Here is a 22,072-nt window from a genome sequence, read left to right on the forward strand (position 1 = left end):
TACTACTTAGATGCTCCCAAGTTAAGAAGAACAAATCATGATAAGCTAGAAGAAATAGTGGGTTAGAAATGTGTTCTAGATCAGAATTGATAGGTTCTATGCTTTGTTAAATTTCAAAGGACATTTACGGTGACCTGTTCCTGAGGATCGATTTTCTCAACAAAATTGACCAGTAAGTGACTTTTTTCCCCCTTTGAAGTGTGCCAGAGAAAAAGGTGAAAAGATAACTAGTTTTGGGATTAGAGGAACTGGATTCAAATTCCACCTTTGATTCTTCCAAACTGTGCAACCTTAAGCAAGTCATTTAACCTCCTGGAACTTCATTTCCATATCTGTAAAATGAGGACAAACTTCTAGTCCCATATCTATGATCCTACAAATTAAATGGCTTTTCATTGCTTTCATTTCTCCTTCCTTCCTATCCAGCCATATATTTTGATATTTCAAAAGTTCCCTGATTTAAGGATTGTTATTATTTCCTCCCCTTAGAAAAACAGCCAGTTTGGGGACGACATACATCCAAAGCCTGTATTTGAAACCTATCCAGTGTAATACCCACTAGAATCTGTGTTCCTTTGTTATAACTTTCTGGAAGTCTGTGTCACCTCCACATCCCTCTCTTAGGACAATGCAATAGGAATCTGGTGTCACCTTCACCACACAATTTGTTATCTATTTAATATTTTAGCAAATGAATCCCCCTCCCCTCCACCTAGAAAGCAGCCTGGATTTAACTAGGAAGTTTTGTAACTGTGGCTTAGCAGAGTTAGTTATCCTGGTTAATTGGATTGATGGAGACAACAGTAATTACCACAGATGAGATTGTCTGTAATGTAATTATGTTTCCATCTTCCACATGAGCCAGACTTGTGGAATACATACTGGAAGACTCTTCCAATTACAATCAGGTTTAGGAGAGCTCAGTATTTGCTATACAAATCATGTTTGCAATTTATAGAATTAAAAAAGTGTCATGAGCAGAAAGAATTGTTCATCTGAAGCAGCTTTTATGATCCAAAGGCATTAATTTGCAGAACTATATGTTTAGCAAGATAATGACTGTGCAGGGAAATTTATTTATTTATTTAATCAAAGGATCATGGCAAGAAGGGATCTTGGAGGTCACCTAGTCCAAAAGAAGAAGGAACTGAGATCATGAGACATTAGGTGACTTGTCCAAGATTATACAAGTAATATAGGATTAGGGTGCACATCTGAACTCAAGTCTTCTGATTTTATACCCAACGTTCTTTCCATTGTACCAAACTGCCCATCAATCAAACAGTGCTAATCTGATAGAGAAATAGTAATCAGAGAGTTGGCAATAATAGAGATTAGGGAGCTAGCCTCTGAGTCAGGAAGAGCTTGGTTCAAATTCTACCTTGATCTCTATGATTGTGGACAAATCACTGAACCTCTTTGAATTCCAATATCTTTATCTGCAAAACATGAATATGAGTAACCCTATTGTCTACTTACTGTGTCTTCATGATGTTTGAATGAGTTAATGTACATAGAACACTTGGAAATCGCTAAAGCACAATATAAATGTCAGCTATTATTATTATCTGTATTGATCATTATGTATCAGTAGAAAAACTGCATTCAAAAAGTTATTCTTAGTAGAAAAAAAATACACATAATGGAAAGAATCTGATTCAAGTTTTCTGAGGTTCTGAAGTTCCTTATTGCAAATGGCTTAAGCAACAGTATATAATAGCAGATTGGAATTTGCTTTGAATTGATTAAAAAAAAGATGGTAAAATTGTCATAGGCATAATCATTCTCTAATTCAGGAGATATTAATTTTTTAAAATCATGGATCCTTTTGACAGTCAGGTAAAGCCTTTGGACTTCTTAGGATACACATTTTTTAATTATAAAAAGCTCAATTTCAGTTAGAGGTTGTTGGGGAAAAAAGATAGCTTTCCCCCAAACTCAATAGATTCCCTGAAATGTATCCAAGGGACCATTAAAGTTTAGAACCTCTGCTCTAAACACTGACTTACTTCCTCCCTATGCCCAGCAAAGATTGTAACCACAATTGGGTATAAGGGACCATCCAAAGCCGGCCTAGAAATTTCCTATCCCTTCTCATCTCCCTCTCCTGGCAGTAAGGATTGTCATCCCAATGGTCTATTTGGGGGCATCCAGGGTCTGCTTGGAAGTTTCCTATCCCTTTTTCTCCCCCACCACCCCCATTCCTCAGTTGTCAGTTATTTGTATTTTGAGGGGAGGAAGTAACTATTTATGGTACTTCTTTAGTATAGAATTTGTGCATTCAGTCCTGAATCTAACAAAGAAGTATTGGGAAGGGGGGGGTGAGTACCCTTTTTATGGGGTTTTGATCCAGGCATAGGAAGTTCAAGTGCTTACAACTTTGTCCAAAAATAAAAAGAAAAGAAAAAGGAAAAAAAAACCTCTTCCTGTATTTTCAAAGCAGATGCTGCCCATCAAATGAAACCTCATTTCCTAACAAGATAGGAGAGTGTTCCTATTGTCTTTCTTAATGAGATTAGGGCTCCCTTAATCACTATTTTTGACTGATAATATTGGAAAGTTGAGCAACTTGGTTAATTGAGTTCTGTTGGACCCAGGTGGTGGGAAGACCTTTGTAAAATCTTCATCTCATTTGTATTGGAGCCCCTGATGCTGGAAAGGGGGGAAGATGGGGTGGGAGGAGGATGTAAACCACTTTTTTTCTTTCCTCCCTTCCCAGAAAAGGCCTGAAGGACGATGTAGTGCCCTGCCATAGAGACTCACAAAGGATGTGTCTCATGTGATCCAGTTTCAGAGACAAGTGGTCTTCTGCCTCATAAAAGGGCTAATCAGGCTAGAAATCCAAAGACAAAAACACTGTCTCCTTTCTCTCTCAGGACCTCCTGGACTCATTCCGGCTTTATTTGTCTGACTTCTCACTTGACAAATACCACAGACAAAACTCCTAACTCTGAACATCTTCCAAAGGTCACACTAATGTATGTGGGGTTCACTGAAAGGTTGCAATAGGGAAAAACAGGCAAAAAGTATAGCAGCTGTGAAGAAGTATAACACTGGAGAGTAGACCTCTGAATCAGGAAGACTGAGTTTAAGTCCTTTCTTCGATACATACAGGTTGTGTGACCTTGAGTAAGTCACTCATATAAGTGTTTCGGATCTTTTTCTGTGACAATAAATTGCAGATCTTCCCTGCCGAAGGGTTTTTCTCCCAAGAACTGCCTATACCATTTATACTATAGGTATAATTAAAATCTTAAGAGCATAGCCACTTCATTATCCAACTGAAAAATAGTAAAAATAAGTCTTACCTTGGAGGACCCTGGGGTTTGTCCAGTAAAAAATCTATGGGAAGAAGAAAGGAAAGAACAAAGAAAATAGGTTAACTTCTTATTATTTTGTCTTATACTTATATACACACATATAGAAACATATTGTATTCATAAAGAACATACACAGCTATAGTTTTTAAATTAATTTATATAACATCAATAATAAAGGCAACTTATATATCCAGATATATATGTAAGTTGCCTTTATTATTGATGTTATATAAATTAATTTAAAAACTCTATTGCAAGCATCCCTTGATTTATGGACTAGATGTGCTTCACCGAATTTGCTCTCAGAACAAATTTCTATAACATGAATAATATTTTCCCATTTATTTCTTCCATTAAATTAGAGGTATATATTCTCCAGAAATGAAAAACTTCTCTAATAGATTGAACTGAAAACTGTTACCTTGGAAGGATAAGAAAATATTAAACAGACCTTATCTCCCTTAGGTAGGAAGAAGCAATGTCGTTTAGTGGTCAGAGTATATAGAATGAGAAAGAACTGGGTTCGGATCTTACTTGAGATGAATATTAGTTGTATGCCCTTAGACAAGTTACTCAAAGCTCTAAAAGGGACAAAATAATGCAACCTCACAGAGTCAATGACTCAAGTGAGCTAATGTATTTGAAGTGCTTTGTGAATTATGTGTATTATTATTACATATGACTATGTAATATTCGTGAACTTAAATGCTTGGTGACTCTTGTCCATTATTTTTTTTAAGTTTTTTTTGCAAGGCAAATGGGGTTAAGTGGCTTGCCCAAGGCCACACAGCTAGGTAATTTTTAAGTGTCTGAGATCGGATTTGAACCCAGGTACTCCTGACTCCAAGGCCAGTGCTTTATCCACTACGCCACCTAGCTGCCCCTATTCTCGTCCATTATTGAAGAGGATCAAAATATATCCTTGTGTTAGAGTCAAGTTACAGTGTGTCCAGCTGTGACTGATCAGAACAATTCAAGCAACAAATGCTCTACCATAGAATGGACACAATAGTCAATGTGAATATGTAGGATGGATACACTAAATTCGCTTATCTCACGTTTCTTTTGACCTGATTCAAATCTGCTTTACTCCTAGAGCACAGCACCTTCTTTGAAGAGGACATGGCATAGTCCTAAGGCAGTGTCTCCCATGCAATCATTTCCTAAGTTCTTCAGAAAGACCTTGAGCTTGTCCTTGTATGACTTCTTCTGACCACCACGTGAGGGTTTGCCTTGTGTAAGTTCTCCATAAATTAGTCTTTTAAGCAATACTACATTTGGCATTCAAACATTGTGGCCTGCCTATAGGAATTGTGCTCTCTATATTAGAATTTGAATGCTTGGCAGATTAGTTTGTGAAAGAACCTCAGAGGCCATGTTATCTTCAGAAGTTTCTTAAGATAATTCAAATGGAAGGTACTGGTAGACTGTCCAGGTTTCACAAGTATACAAATATGAAGCCAAAACAACATTTCTGTAGACTGTTAGTTTGGTAGTCAGTCTAATACCTCTACTCCCCCACACTTTCCTTTAGAGCCTCCAAACTCTAAACTAGCTCTGGCAACGCATTCATCAATCTCATTATCAAAGTGTACATCTCTGGAAAGTACACTGCCAAGATAAATGAACCTATCCACAGTATTCAAAACTCTTCCATTTGCAGTAACTGATGATTCCACTTATGGATAGTGCTCAAAATATTAAATATATGAAAACTTATGGTTATACACCCCCAAAATTCAAGGGACTAAAATATACATATTGTGGACACAGAGTATATTAAACATAAAAAAGGAAGAAAAATGCTCCTGCATGGAGCCTCTAGACTTTTTCTTAAATTGCTAGGGGGTACCTTCTCAATTTTCTGAATGCAACAGGGGAATTCCTAAAGCACAATGGAATGGAATGCAATTTCTGGGGCATGACGCTGCTACTGTCCACAGTTTTGGCTATAGTGATTCTAATCCAGTATCAGTGATCACTTGTTCCTAAATAACTGAGTGGCAGTCAGTTACCTAAAGATGAACAAGAAGTCTGAATCTCAAAGGTCTACATATATAGCTCTTATACTGTACCCCTATCTTAACAAAATAAGCTGTTTGTCTATTCCTTGGGCTTCCAGTGATTGTTTTTTTAAATTTCTCATTTTCTTTTTTCTTTAGATCATCATCATACAAGATCCATAAAGAAATAATAATCCAAAGGTAAAAAGACATGAAATAGGCACAGATAAACATCCAAGTTGTATTACTTTGTCACCTAGAGAGTCTCTTCTCCACTATATTTTTTCATCCCCCCTTTCTAAAGATCAAAGAAATTTCTTATTTGTCTATTCTCTCAATAATCAATTCATCGAACTTCACTCTCTTCTTTTTTATCCTCAGAATTAATAGAATCTATAGGTTTTATAAAACTAACCTGCAATATTACCCTTTGCTATCAGTGTTCCTTTTTAATACATGTACTCTAGCCTGAAATTTTCTGCTTCAGATTATGGAAAACAAATGTTGCTTTATCAAATTGATATGGCTAATTGTAAGTGCTATTAAAATGTATATGGGTTTCTCACATATCAGAATTTCAAAGACCTGAAAAGAAGGTTAAACACCATTTCAGAAACTCAAGGCTATTTAGAGAGCATAATAATTTTCTTTTTTTTTTCTTTTTTGGTTTTTGCAAGTCAGTGGGATTAAGTGACTTGCCCAAGGTCACACAGCTAGGAAATTTTTAAGTGTCTGAGGCTGAATTTGAACTCAGGTCTTCTTGACTCCAGAGCCAGTGCTCTATTCACTGTGCCACCTAGCTGCCCTTTTGTCCTTCATTTTTCAAAGAAGACCATGACATTAGTGGGCTGATGCCATGTCAAGCACATGAATTGGATTTGAGTGAGGAGGTGCTGTGCTAAGTCACCAGCTTCACTTTCTCCTCTGGAGTCATCTGCGTTCAGTGCTAGATAGAAATCAGGACTACTGGAGATGGCCTTGGATGTGAGGCAATCAGTGTTAGGTGACTTGCCCAAAGTCACACAGCTAGTAACAGTCAAGTGACTGGATTCAAACTTCTGTCTTCCTGACTCCAAGGCCAGTGCTCTATATACTGCCCAACCTAGCTGCCACCACTTAGAGATCATAATAGCCATGTGGAAGATGAAGTTGGCCATTATAAAATGAAGGATTTGAACCAGATGACTTCTAAGGTCCCTTTCCTTTGTAAATCTATAATCTGATGATATGTTCTGACTACTTTCCTTTAGAGATGAGGAAACTGAGACTCAGAGATATATAATGTCACACAGCTAGTTAATGGAAGGATCAGGACTCGAATCCCCATCTCCTGATTTCTCCTGGTACAACAGTTACTTCATTTTCACCTTTCCAATTATGATACAAAATTTATTTATAGATTTTCCTTTTAAACAAATGCTAATCCAGGAATGATTATTTTAAATTCATGTGCCTTCCAATCCTGGATACATAGGCTTAATTTAAAACAATACCCATAACAATAAGGTAGGTTTCAGCTGTTCATTTTAACTCTTGGCATTGGGCTTGTTTTTCCAGGATGTCACATACTTCCTTTAGGTCTAGAAATGTTTACTCTTTCTGAAGTGAAAGAATAGATTTCACTTCAGTGTTTTGCTTTGGTTTGTAATCTGTATTTAACCAACAAGGATTGAATTCAATGGAAAGGTTAGAATACTTTTGACTATTGTACCTTTCCTATATATGCAAAGACATTGATAATTTCTTCTGGAATATACTTTACTTTAGGGATAGAAGCCATGTTTTGTATATATATATATATATATATATATATATATATATATATATTATTAGTCTAGATTCAAACAAAATTAGCATTCAAAATACAGTGAACTGCAAAAATTGTGGAAGAAAAAAAGGAAGACATGGGAGTATGTGAAAATCTTTTTTACTTATTTAAAAATAGCAAAGAGTATGTTTTAAATTATATCCAATTTATCCTCTTTTTGTTGGGTCTCTGCTTTGGAAGGAAACGTCATTATCACATGCCTTCTGATCTTCGCTAAGGAGATTGTAAGATGAAAAGTATAGTCACACTTGTCTCCCATTCCCATGTAGCTTTTGAAATAAACAATATGACAAATATCTGCTCCAACTAACACCCCTCTACTCTCCTTTCTATTTTAGAAGTTCTGTGGTTCCAGCAGAGGCCTCTCTAAAGAGTAAGTACTTTGACTTTGCTAAAGAAGACAAAGGGTTATGTTAAAAGAACAAAGGACTATATGTTATTGGTTGAAATAAAGGGAATTAAGAAAATAAGTCATTCATCTCTGATTCTACCCTTATCCAATTGAAGCTTTATAGGCTACCCCTTTTAATCTGTCACCTAAAGTGAGATTAGCAGTCCCTCTACTTTTAATCTTTTAAGAAAATGTAATGTAATGATCTTATTATTTTTTAATACAAAGGGCAAATGTATTTTGAAATACCTTTATTCATCAAATCTTGATTGACTTGGAATTTGAAAGGAAAGACTTGCTTTGAGAATGGAAAGACCATTTTTACATACACATTTTGTTTCTCCTTCCTCTTTTATATTTATGAAACCAGGGGGTGAGGATGGGGGGATTGTTTCTAAAAGCAGTTTATTTTGCCCAGAGCCAAAAACTTGCTGAAAAAAGGAGGTAAATATGAAGATATCTGGATTCCTATTATTGTGGGGTCAGTTTGCTGTATAATTCTGTATGAGTCATAGAATCATAGAAATGGAAAGGATCTTTGGTGGGATGTCACAACACTTTCATTTTATAGAAGTTAAATGACTTGCCTGAGATCACATTGTCTTTTTGGTAAACAAGAGGAAAATGGTGAGAAACTTAAAGATTAATGAAGTTTGAGGAGAGTGGGAGTAGATAGGAGCAATTACTTTCATAATCTATCCCCTTCCCCCAATTTTAGCCTTTAAAACACCAAGAAAATAAGAGACTTCTACAAGTAAACATAATTAATCATGAACCTTATGCTTTTAGCTAGAAACATGATAATGAAATGTATATGTGGCATCCTAGTTTTTCTAGTTTTCTTTTTTAACTAATTCATAGTTTCCTTATTTTGCTTGTGACAGCACAAACCTTTCTACTTTTTGCATGAATTAATATGTTAATATTATCAAAGGTGCTGAAGTATCTATGTATATTGCTATACTTTAATATTAATCCCATCATATTTTACTCCCCATCCTATACTCTGTAATCCAAACAAATGAGTCCTCTCTCTGCTCCTCAAAAACAACAGTCTATTTCTAGCTCCATGTCTCAAAATGGGTCATCTTTCCCATTCCCTCCAAACTTCTGCCTCAGAGAATCTGTCTTTCTTTAAGGTGCAAAATAAATACAATCTTGCATGTGAAACTTTTTCTGATCCCTGCCCTCCTCCCAAATGCAAATCCTTTCCCTCTTTGACTACCTTGTTTTTTACTTCTTTGCATTTACTTACATTATAAATATACTTAGATATATGCTTGTTGTTTTCCCCATCAGAATGTAATCTCCTTGAAAATATATTGTTACATTCTTTGTATTTGTATCCTTCAGTACCTAGGACAGTGTTTATCATCTAATATACTAGGTGCTTAATATGTTTGTGATAGATTGATATACAGAATTTTCTTTCATATATCAAGGCAATTTTTATAATTTTGCTGTTGTTTTGTTATTTTAGTCATGCTTGACCCCTTTTGAAACTTTCATGGAAGAGATATAAAACAAATTGCCATTTATTTCTCTGGCTCATTTGATAGATGAGGAAACTTGAGGCAAACAGGGTTAAGTGACTTTCCCAGGGTCACACAGCTAGGAAGTGTCTGTGACTACATTTGAATTCAGGTCTTCCTGACTCTAGCCCTGGCATTCTACCCATGGTGTTATCACAATTAATCATAAATATTTGATTTCCAGTTTTCTAGATCATAGCTGAAATGCTAATCTGATAAACCAATCTGAGAAAATCCACAGGATTTTGGAATGTAAAGGATTTTCTTCCTTCTGTGCTTAAGAGCACAATCTAGAATTTCACAACACTGCTATAGTTCTACTCTTTGGGATCAGGAAGAATAAATAAGGAATGTTGCTACCTATAGAACTTTGTTTTCTGGATTTTGATAGCCTCTAATTCCATATCCCAAAGTCTTATTGATTTGCTCCTTTAAAGAAGAGATGGTGTGTTTGGCAAATTCCTGCTCTCGTATCTTTGTTGGAGCATTGTGAGTGATGGAGCCTGTTTAGGTCTGAATTGTGGTCTCAGTCTTTCACTATCCTTTTCTTACCTCAGCTCATCCCATCACTTCCTACTCTTACCTGTCATTGTTCTTGTCTTCTCCCTCTTGTGTCTCAATCTGCTCTCTCCTCTTTTTGTCTTTCTCTCTTTATTTCTCTCATCTCTATTCCTATTTCCTTCTTCTCTCCCCCCCTTCCTTTATTATCATCTTCTTCCTCCTCTTTTCCTTCTTCTTTTCCTTCTCTTTCTCCTTTTCATTCTTCTTCTTGTTCTTCTCCTCCTCCTCCTTTTCCTCCTCTTCCACCACTTTTCCTCCTTCCATTGCTCTCACTCTATCTCTCTTATTCAGTCTTTCACCCTCCAAAATTTTTTTCTCTTAGACTGTAGCCTTAAACACCAACCACTTTGCAGGTCTCCAAGCTCACCTTCATTTCTGATAGTTTAGTCATCATCCCTTACTTTACATGGCATATAACATATACATTATTTCTTTTTTATGTTTGAGGAGGTTTTTACTGTATGTACTTAAGGTATATGCTGAACTAAATTCATTCTGATGTAACAGTAAAGAATGAGGAAAAAATGACCAGCCCACTTCTCCCATGGCTACCATTCTGTTTTTCCATTCTAAGTTTTTTAGAAACTTTTCCTCCATTGAGTGGAGAGGCAGGGTGCATAAACCTGTAAAATGATTCATCTTCAAATGTACACAAGTGGAAACTTAATAAAACCAGGGAAAATGGATTTATAAACAAATCATTTTTACTTTGGGTATTTGTGTCTTTGGATCATACACATTATTCCTGAGAGGCACATGTAGAAATTTTTAACTTGGGAGTCATGTGATAGATCATTAGTTTGAGAACAGCAATTTTACTCTGGGATCAGAGGATCTCAACAGGAGAAAATGGAATTGGAGTATCAGAGTAAAGCAAAAGTATTTCTGTCCATTGCCCCCCAGCAAGGAGTAAAAATTGAGAATATTAAATTCTACCATTTATTCTATAAGGCAACTAGGTAGTAAAGTGGAAAGAATGCTAACCATTGAATCAGGAGAGCCTGAGTTCAAACCCAGTCTCAGACATTTACTAGCTGTGTGTCCCTGGTCCAGTCACTAATTTCCTCATATGAAAAATGAATTGGAAAAGGAAATTGCAAACTACTCTAGTATCTTTGCCAAGAAAACCTCAAATGGGATCACAAATAGTCAGACACAACCAACTGACTTAACAACAATTTTGTTTCTGTTCCATGCCATTCTAATCTATTCAAGTCTAGTATATTTTCATATATTAATTAGTTATTATGAGTAAGTTTTGCTGATGTATTGTGCTAGTACGGAATATATAAAGATAGAAAATAATATAATTCTTATTCTCAAACAGAATAAAATCTAATGTATAGGGACAAGACCTATACAAAAATAACAACCACAAAATTTAGAATATATCTACCAATCTACTTTAAACAGAGTAGCAAGAGATAGATGAGGAAGGAATCATTTCTAGCCAGCAAGAGGAGGATGAGATGGCACTTCAAATGAGCCTTGAAAGATGGAAAAGATTTCAACAGGTAAAAAAAAAAGTGTGTAGTGGGGTGGGGGGAGTTCATTTCAGGAACGGAGTTTAATGTGGGTAAATATGTAGATGTGAGAAATATGAAGGATGGGGCATGGAACAATGAGTAATACCTGAAATGTGGAATGGGAAAAATGAAGGATATGAATTAAGGTTGAAAAGCAAATGCTTACATTCTTGTCTGTCTCCTCTTGTTTCTTCAGGAATTTGCAAGAGCTACAAATCAGAATTTGATTTATTGTCTTTTTGATAGTCTAGATTTAAGAAACTAATGGAGAAAAATGTTGATATACTAATTAAACTTAAAATTATTGGGCATAGCCCTTAAATAATTAAAAGTATTGGGCACAAAATGCATGAAACTGGTTGTTAAAGATTTACCAGCAAACTTCTATAGAGAATTAGACTATGAAGAATGATGCCAAAGTAATACTTTTGTACTTTATTCAGTAGGCAATGAGTCAATGAATAGTTACTGAAGTTTTTTGAACAGGGAGTATCATGGTGATATAGCAACAAAGAAATAGTGTGGCAGTGGTGTTAAGGAGGTATTGGAGGTGCAAAGAGATTAGAGTCAGGAAGACCACTTAGAGGAGGCAGGAAGGGACTAAACATTTATATAGCAAGACACTTTTACAAAAATTATCTAAGTTTTTCCTCATGTCAGGTAAACTAAATGACTTCTCCAGGGTCACACAGTTAGGTCACATTTGAATTTGGGTCTTCCTAATTCACAGAGCTATCAGCTGCCCCAGTTGGGCATGTCCTCGATGATTACAGGCAGAGGTAGTGAACTAAGTTTTAAGGCAGCAGAATAAAAATTAAGGTAATAACATTGCATCAGCTTCTTTGCAAAAATAAATACTGCCTTTCCAAGTTTGGCATTTCTTATAAGCCCCTTCTTCCTCTTGCCAAACAGGAGATAGGAAAATTCTGTGTGCAAGAAGTTAACTTTCCTCAGGCATAACTTTGTTCAGCTTTGTTTTATTCTAAATAAGGAAGAAGACCCTGGAAGGGAGTGTTTTAAAGATTTTTTTATGCAATATTCCAGACCCAAGGGCTTAAGAAGCATTCCTGAGTTGGGGAATTTTTCCTGTAAATTACCTGGTTGGTTCAAGGGCACAAATCTTTTTCTTGCCTGATCCTAGAACAATAACAACAAAAGTTATATAAATATACACACACATATATAGTACATATACACACATACAAAAACATATGTAAAATTTTATAGTATTATATATGTATGAATTTATAATTTTATAAATGCATTTAACATAGTATTATATAGATACTTATTCCCTTCCTCCCTGCCATAACTGGTATCCCTGTCTCTAATCTCTTTGCATCTTCAAAGCATCCTTAATATCACTGCCAGACTATTTCCTTAATACCATATATGTATACACATATATACATGATGCATATATAGATACATATATATATATATGAATACACATATTAAAATATTAAATTTGATCCTCACAACAACTTTGGAAGGCAAGAATTATTATTAACCTTATTTTACAGGTTAGAAAACTGAGGTGGACAGCAGTTAGGTGGTTAGCCATCTAGTAAGTTATCTGAGGTCAAATTTGACACCAAACCTGGGGCTCTAGCCACTGAACTATGATGTGTGGGGTGAGCGCAAAATGCAGACATTTTAGACAAGGATCTATCATAGCACAGAATGATACTACTCTGGATGGAGGCCAGAATGTCCAGAGGGCAAGCCAACCTTTCTATGATTTCTATACTGCCAAGTCCCTATCTTTAATGATCCCAGGCCTGCCTATGTTCTGGGAGATCATCAGTCATCATCCTGCCCTGTCACAGGCTTGTCAAGATGAAATTTATAATGGTCAGAAACAGACATCGTTAGATTTAATAAAGAACAAAGTGATGTACCATATGGTTTGGGTAAATAATGGTAGGATATAAAATATTACGGACTATCACTACAATTACATTGCCATTACCATGGTGGAGCTAGTCCATAGGCAATGGAGAGAATTCCCAATCATCTATGTATCATTTTCTTGAAGGGCTCTTCTCTGATGTAAATTTTTATTCATGTCACTTTCATAGAAGGTAATTGGAGAAAGCCTTCCTCTTCTAACTGAGGGGTTTGGTGTAAACACTTTGCTCTATTTAGCTCACAATTACCACACAGTTAAATGGCTAATCATAGACACCAGACTCCATGATCATTGGTGAGGATAGCCATATTTAACACGGTAGAAATTAGCACTGAGGAAAATAAGGATCTTTCTCCTTTTTTTTTGTTTTCTCCCACTAATTCAGTTTCATCAAGATGACCCAACCACAAAGGATGAGACAGAATTAGTCCAGGTTGTCTGAGCCAAGAGAAAATGTATAACCTCAGGCTCTGTCTCCCTTTAAATAGCAATTTGACTCACTGCTTCTTTAGAGAAGGGAGAGGCAGAGGCTGCTGGTTTACTCTGAGTGGGACTTTGGCAAGAGGGAATATCTTATTTTTAATACCACCAGGGTAATAGAACTGAACTATTCTTCACCATCTCATTCCTACTTAACCCTTTCCTTGTAGGTAAGAAGCTATTGAAATGTCAAAAATTTTGTGAACCCCTTACTGTATGTTAGGCATTTATATCAAATATTCTAAAAAGGGGGAAATTAAATAAGATGCAGTCCCTGATTTCAAGGAGCATATCATCTACTGAGGGAAGATATGAAAATATGGGAGGGGCTTGGAAGAGAGGAAGCTGTGATTCATTACTGTGGTGACCTCCCAGTATGGAAATTCCCTCTACTGATCTGCAATTCATTTAATCTTGGAGAGTTGCATGAGGCATCAGAAACTACTTCACCTACTGTCAGGTGAGCAGCTAATACATGGAAGAAGCCGGTCTTGTGAAGTTCCAAAGTTGCTTACCATCTAGTACATAAATACAATGAGTATGTAAACATACATTACTCTAAGAAAAAAGATGGAATGATAAGTTTATAAAAAATAATTCATTATGAATGTTTCAAGAAAGGAAAATCATTTTCTGATTGCTGTGTCTATATGACTGTGTAAGTATCTATCTTTATATCTATCTATCTAAAGAGATAGAAAAAAACAGAAGTAGACAGAGACAGACATAAGATAGAATGAGAAAAATAGAAAAATGAATTGAGATTGAGAGAGGATAAAAAGGAGAAAGTGAACAGGAAAGGAGAGAGAGAAAGAGAGAGAGAGAGAGAGAGAGAGAGAGAGAGAGAGAGAGAGAGAGAGAGACCTAGAGAGAGAGACCTAGAGAGAGAGAGTCCTAGAGAAAGAGAGAGAGAGAGAGAGAGAGAGAGAGAGAGAGAGAGAGATAAAAAGACTGACAGATAGGCAATCACAGACAGACAGCGGTAGAGAGTGAGAGACAAAATGAGAAAAGAGTTAAAGACAGAGACAGAGACATGGAGGTTCAGAGAAAGAGACAAAGATATCTGAGATACTGCTTAATATAAACCTGTGCTTTAATAGAGGATGATCAAATCCTCATCTCCTATTACTCTGCTTAGGATGGAATACCTAAGTTGAGCCTTGTCAGGAACTGAGAGCTATTAATTTAAGGTCTGGAGTAGCCGGCAAGTCTCTTCAAAATTATCCAGGACAGTTAAAAAACCCCAACAACCTCTCACCCTCTTCTAATGTTTCAAACTTCATATCTCAGCTCTCACTTCAGTTTCCTATCAAATACCATCAGGTGTGGGGATACCCCTACTTGTAACCCAAATAGCTGAGTTATTCTGGGTTATTCTTTGGGGAATAGGGAGGAAATAGGGGAAAAGATCAATAAACAAAAATGATTTCAAGCAATAAAACCTACCTTCTCTCTTTTGACAGAGAAATACACTAGAAATACATGAATGGATCTATCTGTATTCTTAAATGTGATCAATGCTGTTCATTTGCTGGACTAGACATATTTGTTTCAAGGGAAATTTTCTGGAAGTGTATTATGGTAGATTACTAACTGGTGATAGATATTCCTAAAAGACCATTTAATAAAACATTGTAATGAATAGAAGAAAAAAATTTGCAGGAGAACTTTTGTTATTACCTTGTTAAATTTGTCAATCAACAAACATTTATTAAATGTGATCCTTATTCATACTTCTTTCCCTTTAAACCCTAAAACTAAGATCTTATGAACTACCCAAGTCCAATCAGAAAATAACTAATCATGTCTGGATAACTGCCTTTGAAATCATTATCCCTCAACCCCAAAATTCTTCCAGGAATGTCTCTTTTCTCCTGCAGTGAGAGAATATTCAATCCATCCTCAGATGTAAGGATGGCATCTGGAAGACTGGTCTTTGAATTCAGATCACAAAAGCCTAAATAGGAGATTCATTGCCCTTTCAGATCCACAATTTATAGTTCTGAACATGTACAGTCCAACTTCACCAACCACTTATATCTCCCCTTAAGGAGAGATCTTTGTTCTTGTGGATCACCAGGAAGTCTGCTCACAAAGATGAAGTTAAGGATGGAAGGAGACTGCAATGCTAATTCTATGTATTTTACTCCCTGGTAATCAGGGACTTTCCTGGGCAGGGAACTGGGCAAGGAACATAGACTCAAAAATATCTTCCTCCACAAAGCCTATTTATACGTATTTATAGGTAGTATGTCAGAGTGGAAAAAATACTCAATTTGGAGTCAGAATATCTGAGTTGAAAGTTCTAGGTCCAAAAAAAAAAAAGAAAGTTCTAGTTCCTAGTTATGTGACCCAGAGCAAATTAACTTTCCTGAACCTCAGTTTCCCTATCTGCAAAATCATAATTACCTTTCACACAAGGTGAGGAAATCAATGTGTAAAATTGAAGACTTTAAAAATATTAGGACAGTAATTAGATATTAATTTGGTTTAAGAAGATTCTTTTTAAAAATGAAACTCACTCTCCCTCTCAGGATAAGTCTCATTTGCACCTTAAGTTAATTACTTTAAGCAGATTATCAGATCTATGCCTAGCTAAGATAGCTTCACAAGAAGAGGGAAGTTGCAGTTTGAGTAGGGGAAGTATGGCTTTTGGACAGTCAAAGTATGGACTAGGGCAGTATATGGAGCAGGACAGAGGAGGAGGAAATCATATGATTTTATAACTAGAAGGACTGAATCATGAAATTCAAAGTCCTTGGTCATCTTTAAGGGATATATATGCATATATATATATACATATATATATATATGTTTGTGTGTGTCTAAGTATGTATAAATGTATACACACATCAAACACACACATTATTATATATTATATTATCATATAATATATAATTATGCACATCATATATATATATAATTTTTATTATCGAGCATTTATTCATTTTTTTATCACTCCTAGCTCTTCTAAAGTAAATAGGGGGAAAAGAAAGAGAGAAGGGGAGGAGAAAGGAGGAAGAAGAAAAAGAGCAAGTGAGAGTGAAAGAGAGAAAAACAGAAAGGAAAGAAAAAAGAAAAGAAAGAAAAAAAAGTGCGAAAGAAAAAAATACATAAGCACAGTTAAGCAAAACATTTGCATATTGGTGCCATCCAAAAATGCTTTCCTTATTTTGTATATTAGTCCATTATCTTTAGGACATGAAGTGGATTAACATACCTGAACCTCAGTTTCCCCAGCTGTAAAATGGTAATTATCTTTCACACAAGGTTCTTATTTATCAGTTCTCTGGAATCATGGCTGATCATCCTTCCAAATTGTTTTTGTAATGTCGCTATTATAGTACAAATTGTTCTTCTTGCTCTGCTCACTTCATTCTGTACAAATCCCTACAAGTCTTTCCCTGCCTCTTTGAAACCATTTTGCCTTATTTCTTTTAGGACAAAAGTATTCTGTTCCATTCATATTCTACAGTCTGTTAGACCACTTAACAATTGATAGGCATCCCCTTAGTTGAAGGGCCACCACAAAAAGAGCTTTGTTTTACAGTTTCAGAATTTCAGGCCTAAAGAAATTAGGTCCCTTGCCCAGAATCCCAGAGGGAGAACATGGTGGGTTAAGAACATAATTCTTTGGACTCACCTGGCAGCATTGTTATGTAAAGGGTACAAGCTAACAGTTTAGAAAGGGACAGAAACTGACTTGAAACAACATAAAGACAAAAAAAAAAAAACCAAAATTAAAGAAAAAAAACAACAAAACTAAGATTTTGGCAACTGATTCCATTACTTCCTGGCAAAAAAGAGGGAGAAGAACTGGAAGTAGAGTCAGATTTTATATGCCTAGACTCAAAGATCATGTCAGATGATGACTGAAGCCATGAAATTAAAAGATGTTTGTTCTTTGGAAGGAAAGCTATGGCAAATATGAACAGCATACTAAAAAGTAGACACCACCTTGCTGACAAAGGTCCATATAGTCAGAGCTATAGTTTAATCAGTAACAATTTATGACTGTGAGAGTTGGATTATAAAGAAAGAAGAACACTGCAGCATTGCTGTTTTTAAATTGTGGTGCTGGAGAAAACTTTTGAGTGTCCCTTAGACAGCAAAAAGGTCAAATCAGGGAATATATAAAGAAACAATTCAGACCATTCACTGGAAGGGCAAATATTGAAATTGAAGCTTAAACGCTTTAGCCACATAATGAAAAGATGGGACTTATTGGAAAAAGACTATGCTGTTGGGAAAGATTGAAGCAAAAGGAAGATAAAGCCGATGGGGTGATAGTTTATGGAAACAATGAACATGAACTTGGACAGACTTTGAGAGATAGTGGAGGATAGAAAGATCTGGTGTGCTATAATTTATGAGATGATGGTGAGTCATACAGGACTGAATGACTGAAAAAAATGTACAAGGTTCTGGAAATATAAAAAAGTCGAAAGACAGTCCCTGTTCTCAAAGAGCTCACACTCTAATGGTTATACTAAAAAGAAAATAGGAGGAAAGAGAGAAAAAAGAAAATTGAATAACTTGGTATTACATATATGTGCAGTCTCCCCCTTCAGCCCACCACCATTGCCTTTAAGGTACAATAGTTGGATTTCACTAATAGGATATACCCTTGAAAATGTTAAGCATTTGCTCTTCTACTTTTCTATTATGGTTGGTAATAACTAACTAAATCTATCTAGTAAGAATTCCATTGGAAGGAACTAATAGAACATTAAAATCACTTCATTCAATATAATAATTCTCTCATTCTGGGGCACCAAAGGAGGTGATAATTATACTGTTCATTGCATTGAATTTAGTTAGAAATGCAGTGCAAGATTCATGAAATAAAAATAGATGGGATTTATCTAAAATATGTTTGTGTTTTGATTCAGTTTGCTTTCTCATAAATGATGCTTTATGGTACGGGTTTGGAAAGTTGTCAAGAAGGGAAAGGCTGGCAGCTGAAGTCTTGAAACTCTAGTGTTTGAGATGACAGAAGGGGAAAATGATAGGAAAGAGAGTGGAGAAGAAATAGAGAGATAGGGAGGCTGAGGAAAGCTGAAACTAAGAAGCTAATTTTAGATTAATTGTAGATAATTTGGGCACTGGTCTATTGAATCAGAAGTACTCCATCAATAATCCTTTCCCTGTAGCATGCTGACCTGACTCATGCTTGTCTCCCAGATATTGAAATGACATGAATCACAGATAAGCCATTTGGCAGGAGTTAATTTAGCTATGGTATATGAACATAAATATATATATATATATATATGTGTATATATATATATATATATATACAGATATATACAGATATATATACAGATATATATGAGAAATGCCAATGGAAATGTAGCACTTAGCTCTGCTAAACTTGGGTCCCCAAACTTCTAAAATATATGCCTTGGAATATCTTCTGAGATTGAAGGTCCTAGAGACCCTTTGGGCAGGACTTTTTTATGTCCTTAGGTGAATAGGAAACTGATTCAATAGAGTTCAAACCCACCCAAAAAGGCTTGCTTCCATCTTAGCCTCTCCAGGTTAGGTTTTCTGTACTTCTTTTTTTTTCAGAAAAATAACTATTCTAATTGCATGCTAGGGGAAGGAATTCCTGAAACTGAATCATGGAGAAGTTCATGAGCTAGCCCTTTTTGGTCTCAAGGAAGATTATAAATTTTCACCTGAAACCAGGTGGTTAGTCAAAGAAGTTTATGGAGGAGGGGAAATATAGAAGGGAAGGAGCAAATCTCTTTGAGTTTTCAGTTATAGTATGTTTCTCATGATTTTCCTATCTTCTTCTCTCCTTTACCCTCCTTACTTAACTTCTACCACTTCTTCCTCTCCCCCCCATTCTTGGAAATCTGATATTTAAGTTATTACTAGGAAGAAAAGACTTAAGGGTGATGCCATGGTTATACATCTGGAAAATTGGAAGAATGGTGATGACTTCACAACAAAAATAAGGACTTTAAGAGAGGGAACAGTTTTGGGGGAAAGATAATAATCTCACTTCCAGATGAGGATGAGATGTCAGCAGAGTGATTAATTTGAAATATTTAATTGGCATTGATGAACTGGAATGAAGCTCAGGGAGGAGACTATGTCTGGATATATAAATCTCTCTCTCTCTCTCTCTCTCTCTCTCTCTCTCTCTCTCTCTCTCTCTCTCTCTCTGTCATCATCATCTACCTATGAATCATCTGCATAGAGATCATTGTTTAAACTACGAGAATTGAAGAGGTTACTAAGAAAGAGAGAGGGTGGAGAAAGAAGAGGAGGACTTAAAATAGAAGCTTGGGGAGTACTGCTACTTAAGGAACACAGTATTGATGATGATCCAACAAAGGAAGTTGAGCAGGAGCAGCCAGACAGGTAGGAGGCTAACCAGTACTGTCATAAAGATTTGAAAATAAGAGAGCACTCAAGAGGAAAAGTTGAATCATGCAGGTTGGGAAAATCACTAAAGATCCCTGGCTTCAACTCTTTCATCTATAAAAATGAGGAGGTTGGACCAGATGGATTCTGAGTTTCTTCCAAATTTAATCTTATGTCCAGAATGAGAGAAATAGCAATTATAAAACAAAACAAAACAAAATTGAAAAATAAATGATATATAATTTAATGGCGAAGTTTGACTCAGAAGATAAGAATATCTTCTACTCAAAGATAGGGAAATATGAGTGTAAAATTGTCATACAATGTCAAATTTGGTTGAAGGATTGCTGAATTGTTTTTTCTCTTTTTTTTTACTATTTGTTTTAAGCTATGACTTTATTCAAAGGGAGAGGGAAAGGAAATTCGGGTGATAAAAAATAAGAGATTTCAACATCAATAGCAATAACAATTTAAAACCAGAGTATACAAAAAGGAAAGGAAACAAAAAGAAAAAGAAAAAGAAAAAGAAAAAGAAAGGAGAAAAAAAAAAGAAAGAAACCAAGATATAGGACCTGATAGTAAGGCAGGGGTTCAGTAGTAGCCAAAAGAATTGGTGATGAAGAAGAAGCTTGACTGAATCCAAGTTTTCTCCAAAAGATCAAACTTGATGAACTGAGGTTACTTGCTGACAACTGTATTCTGAAAGACCCCTGGGGAAATGGCAGCCTGGGAAAGTCCCTCTTCTCAGAATCCTACATAATTGGCCTTTGAGGGAGAAGATGAGATGAAAAAAGAGAGCCAGCCCCTCTGTCCCTGTTAAATCTACCTGACAATACCTTTGCCTCCCCCAATCTTTGGGATTTTTTAACTTTTCTCAGAAGTTTTGCCTTCTCAATCCTACCAAAATTCCTTTTATGAGTCAAGTAAGGTGGTGATACTTAAACCAGGAAATGCCAAAACAGAGAAAGAAAATTTTAAATCAATTTCCCTAATGAATACTGATGCAAACGTTTTAAATAAAAGATAAGCAAAAAGATTAAAGCAATTTATCACTAGGATAATATATTTTGACTAAGTGGGATTTATAGCAGGCTTGCAGGGCTGGTTTAATATTAGTAAAACTAATGGAATATTTGATCACATCAATATCAAAACCAACAGAAATCATATGACTATCTCAATGGATAAAGAAAAAGATTTTGACAAAATATAGTATCCATTCCTATTAAAAATCCTAGAGAGCAGAGGAATAAATGGAACTTTCATTAAAATAAATAGTATCTATCTAAAACCAGCAGCAAACATTGTATGTAATGAGAATAATCTAGAAGCCTTTCCATCAATATCAGGAGTGAAACAATATCACCACTATTATTCAATATTGTACTAGAAATATTAGCTTTAGCAATGAGTGGGGAAAAAAAGAAATTGAAAGAATTGAATAGCAATGAAGAAATCAAAATTATCACTCTTTGCAGATGATATGATGACATACTTAGATAATCCTAGAAAATCAACTAAAAAATTACTTGAAATATATGGACAACTTTAGCAAAGTAGCAAGCTATAAATTAAAACTACATAAATCTTCAGCATTTCTATATATTAGTAATAAAGCCCAGATGCAAGAGATAAAAAAGATAAATTCCTTTAAATAGCTGTAGAGAGGGGGTGGCTAAGTGGCACAGTGTATAGAGCACTGGCCCTAGAGTCAGGAGTATCTGAGTTCAAATCCACCCTCAGACACTTAATAATTACATAGCTATTTGGCCTTGGGCAACTCACTTAACCCCATTGCCTTGCAAAAACTAACAAAAAATAGCTATAGACAATATAAAGTATTTGGCCAAGACAACTCCAGGAACTCTCTGAATAAGATTACAAAACACTTTTCACACAAATAAATCCACCTTTAAACAATTGAAAAAATATCAATTGCTCATAGGTTGGCCAAACTAATATAAAATGACAATTCTACCTAAATTAATTTACTTATTTAGTGCAATACCAATCAAAATACCAAAAAAAATTCATAATATTTTATAATACCAAAAAACCAGCACAAAATTTATCTGAAATAACAGGTCAAGAGAATTATTGGGAAAAAATTGCACAGGAAGGTACCTAGTCCTACCTAATCTAAA

The 22,072-nt window shown here is 35.5% G+C and overlaps 1 long non-coding RNA gene across 1 annotated transcript in view; it reads right to left on the minus strand.

Annotated features, from left to right (window-relative positions):
- Nucleotides 1-924: 924 nt before the first annotated feature.
- The window catches only part of LOC141521821 (uncharacterized), a 527,462-nt gene continuing 506,314 nt past the window's right edge, over nt 925-22,072 (minus strand). The window contains exon 3 of the long non-coding RNA XR_012478068.1: nt 925-3,342. This is a non-coding gene — a long non-coding RNA (uncharacterized LOC141521821). The remainder of the gene's footprint in view (nt 3,343-22,072) is intronic.

Source organism: Macrotis lagotis, chromosome 4 (genome assembly GCF_037893015.1).
Source record: "Macrotis lagotis isolate mMagLag1 chromosome 4, bilby.v1.9.chrom.fasta, whole genome shotgun sequence".
Taxonomy (NCBI): domain Eukaryota; kingdom Metazoa; phylum Chordata; class Mammalia; order Peramelemorphia; family Peramelidae; genus Macrotis; species Macrotis lagotis.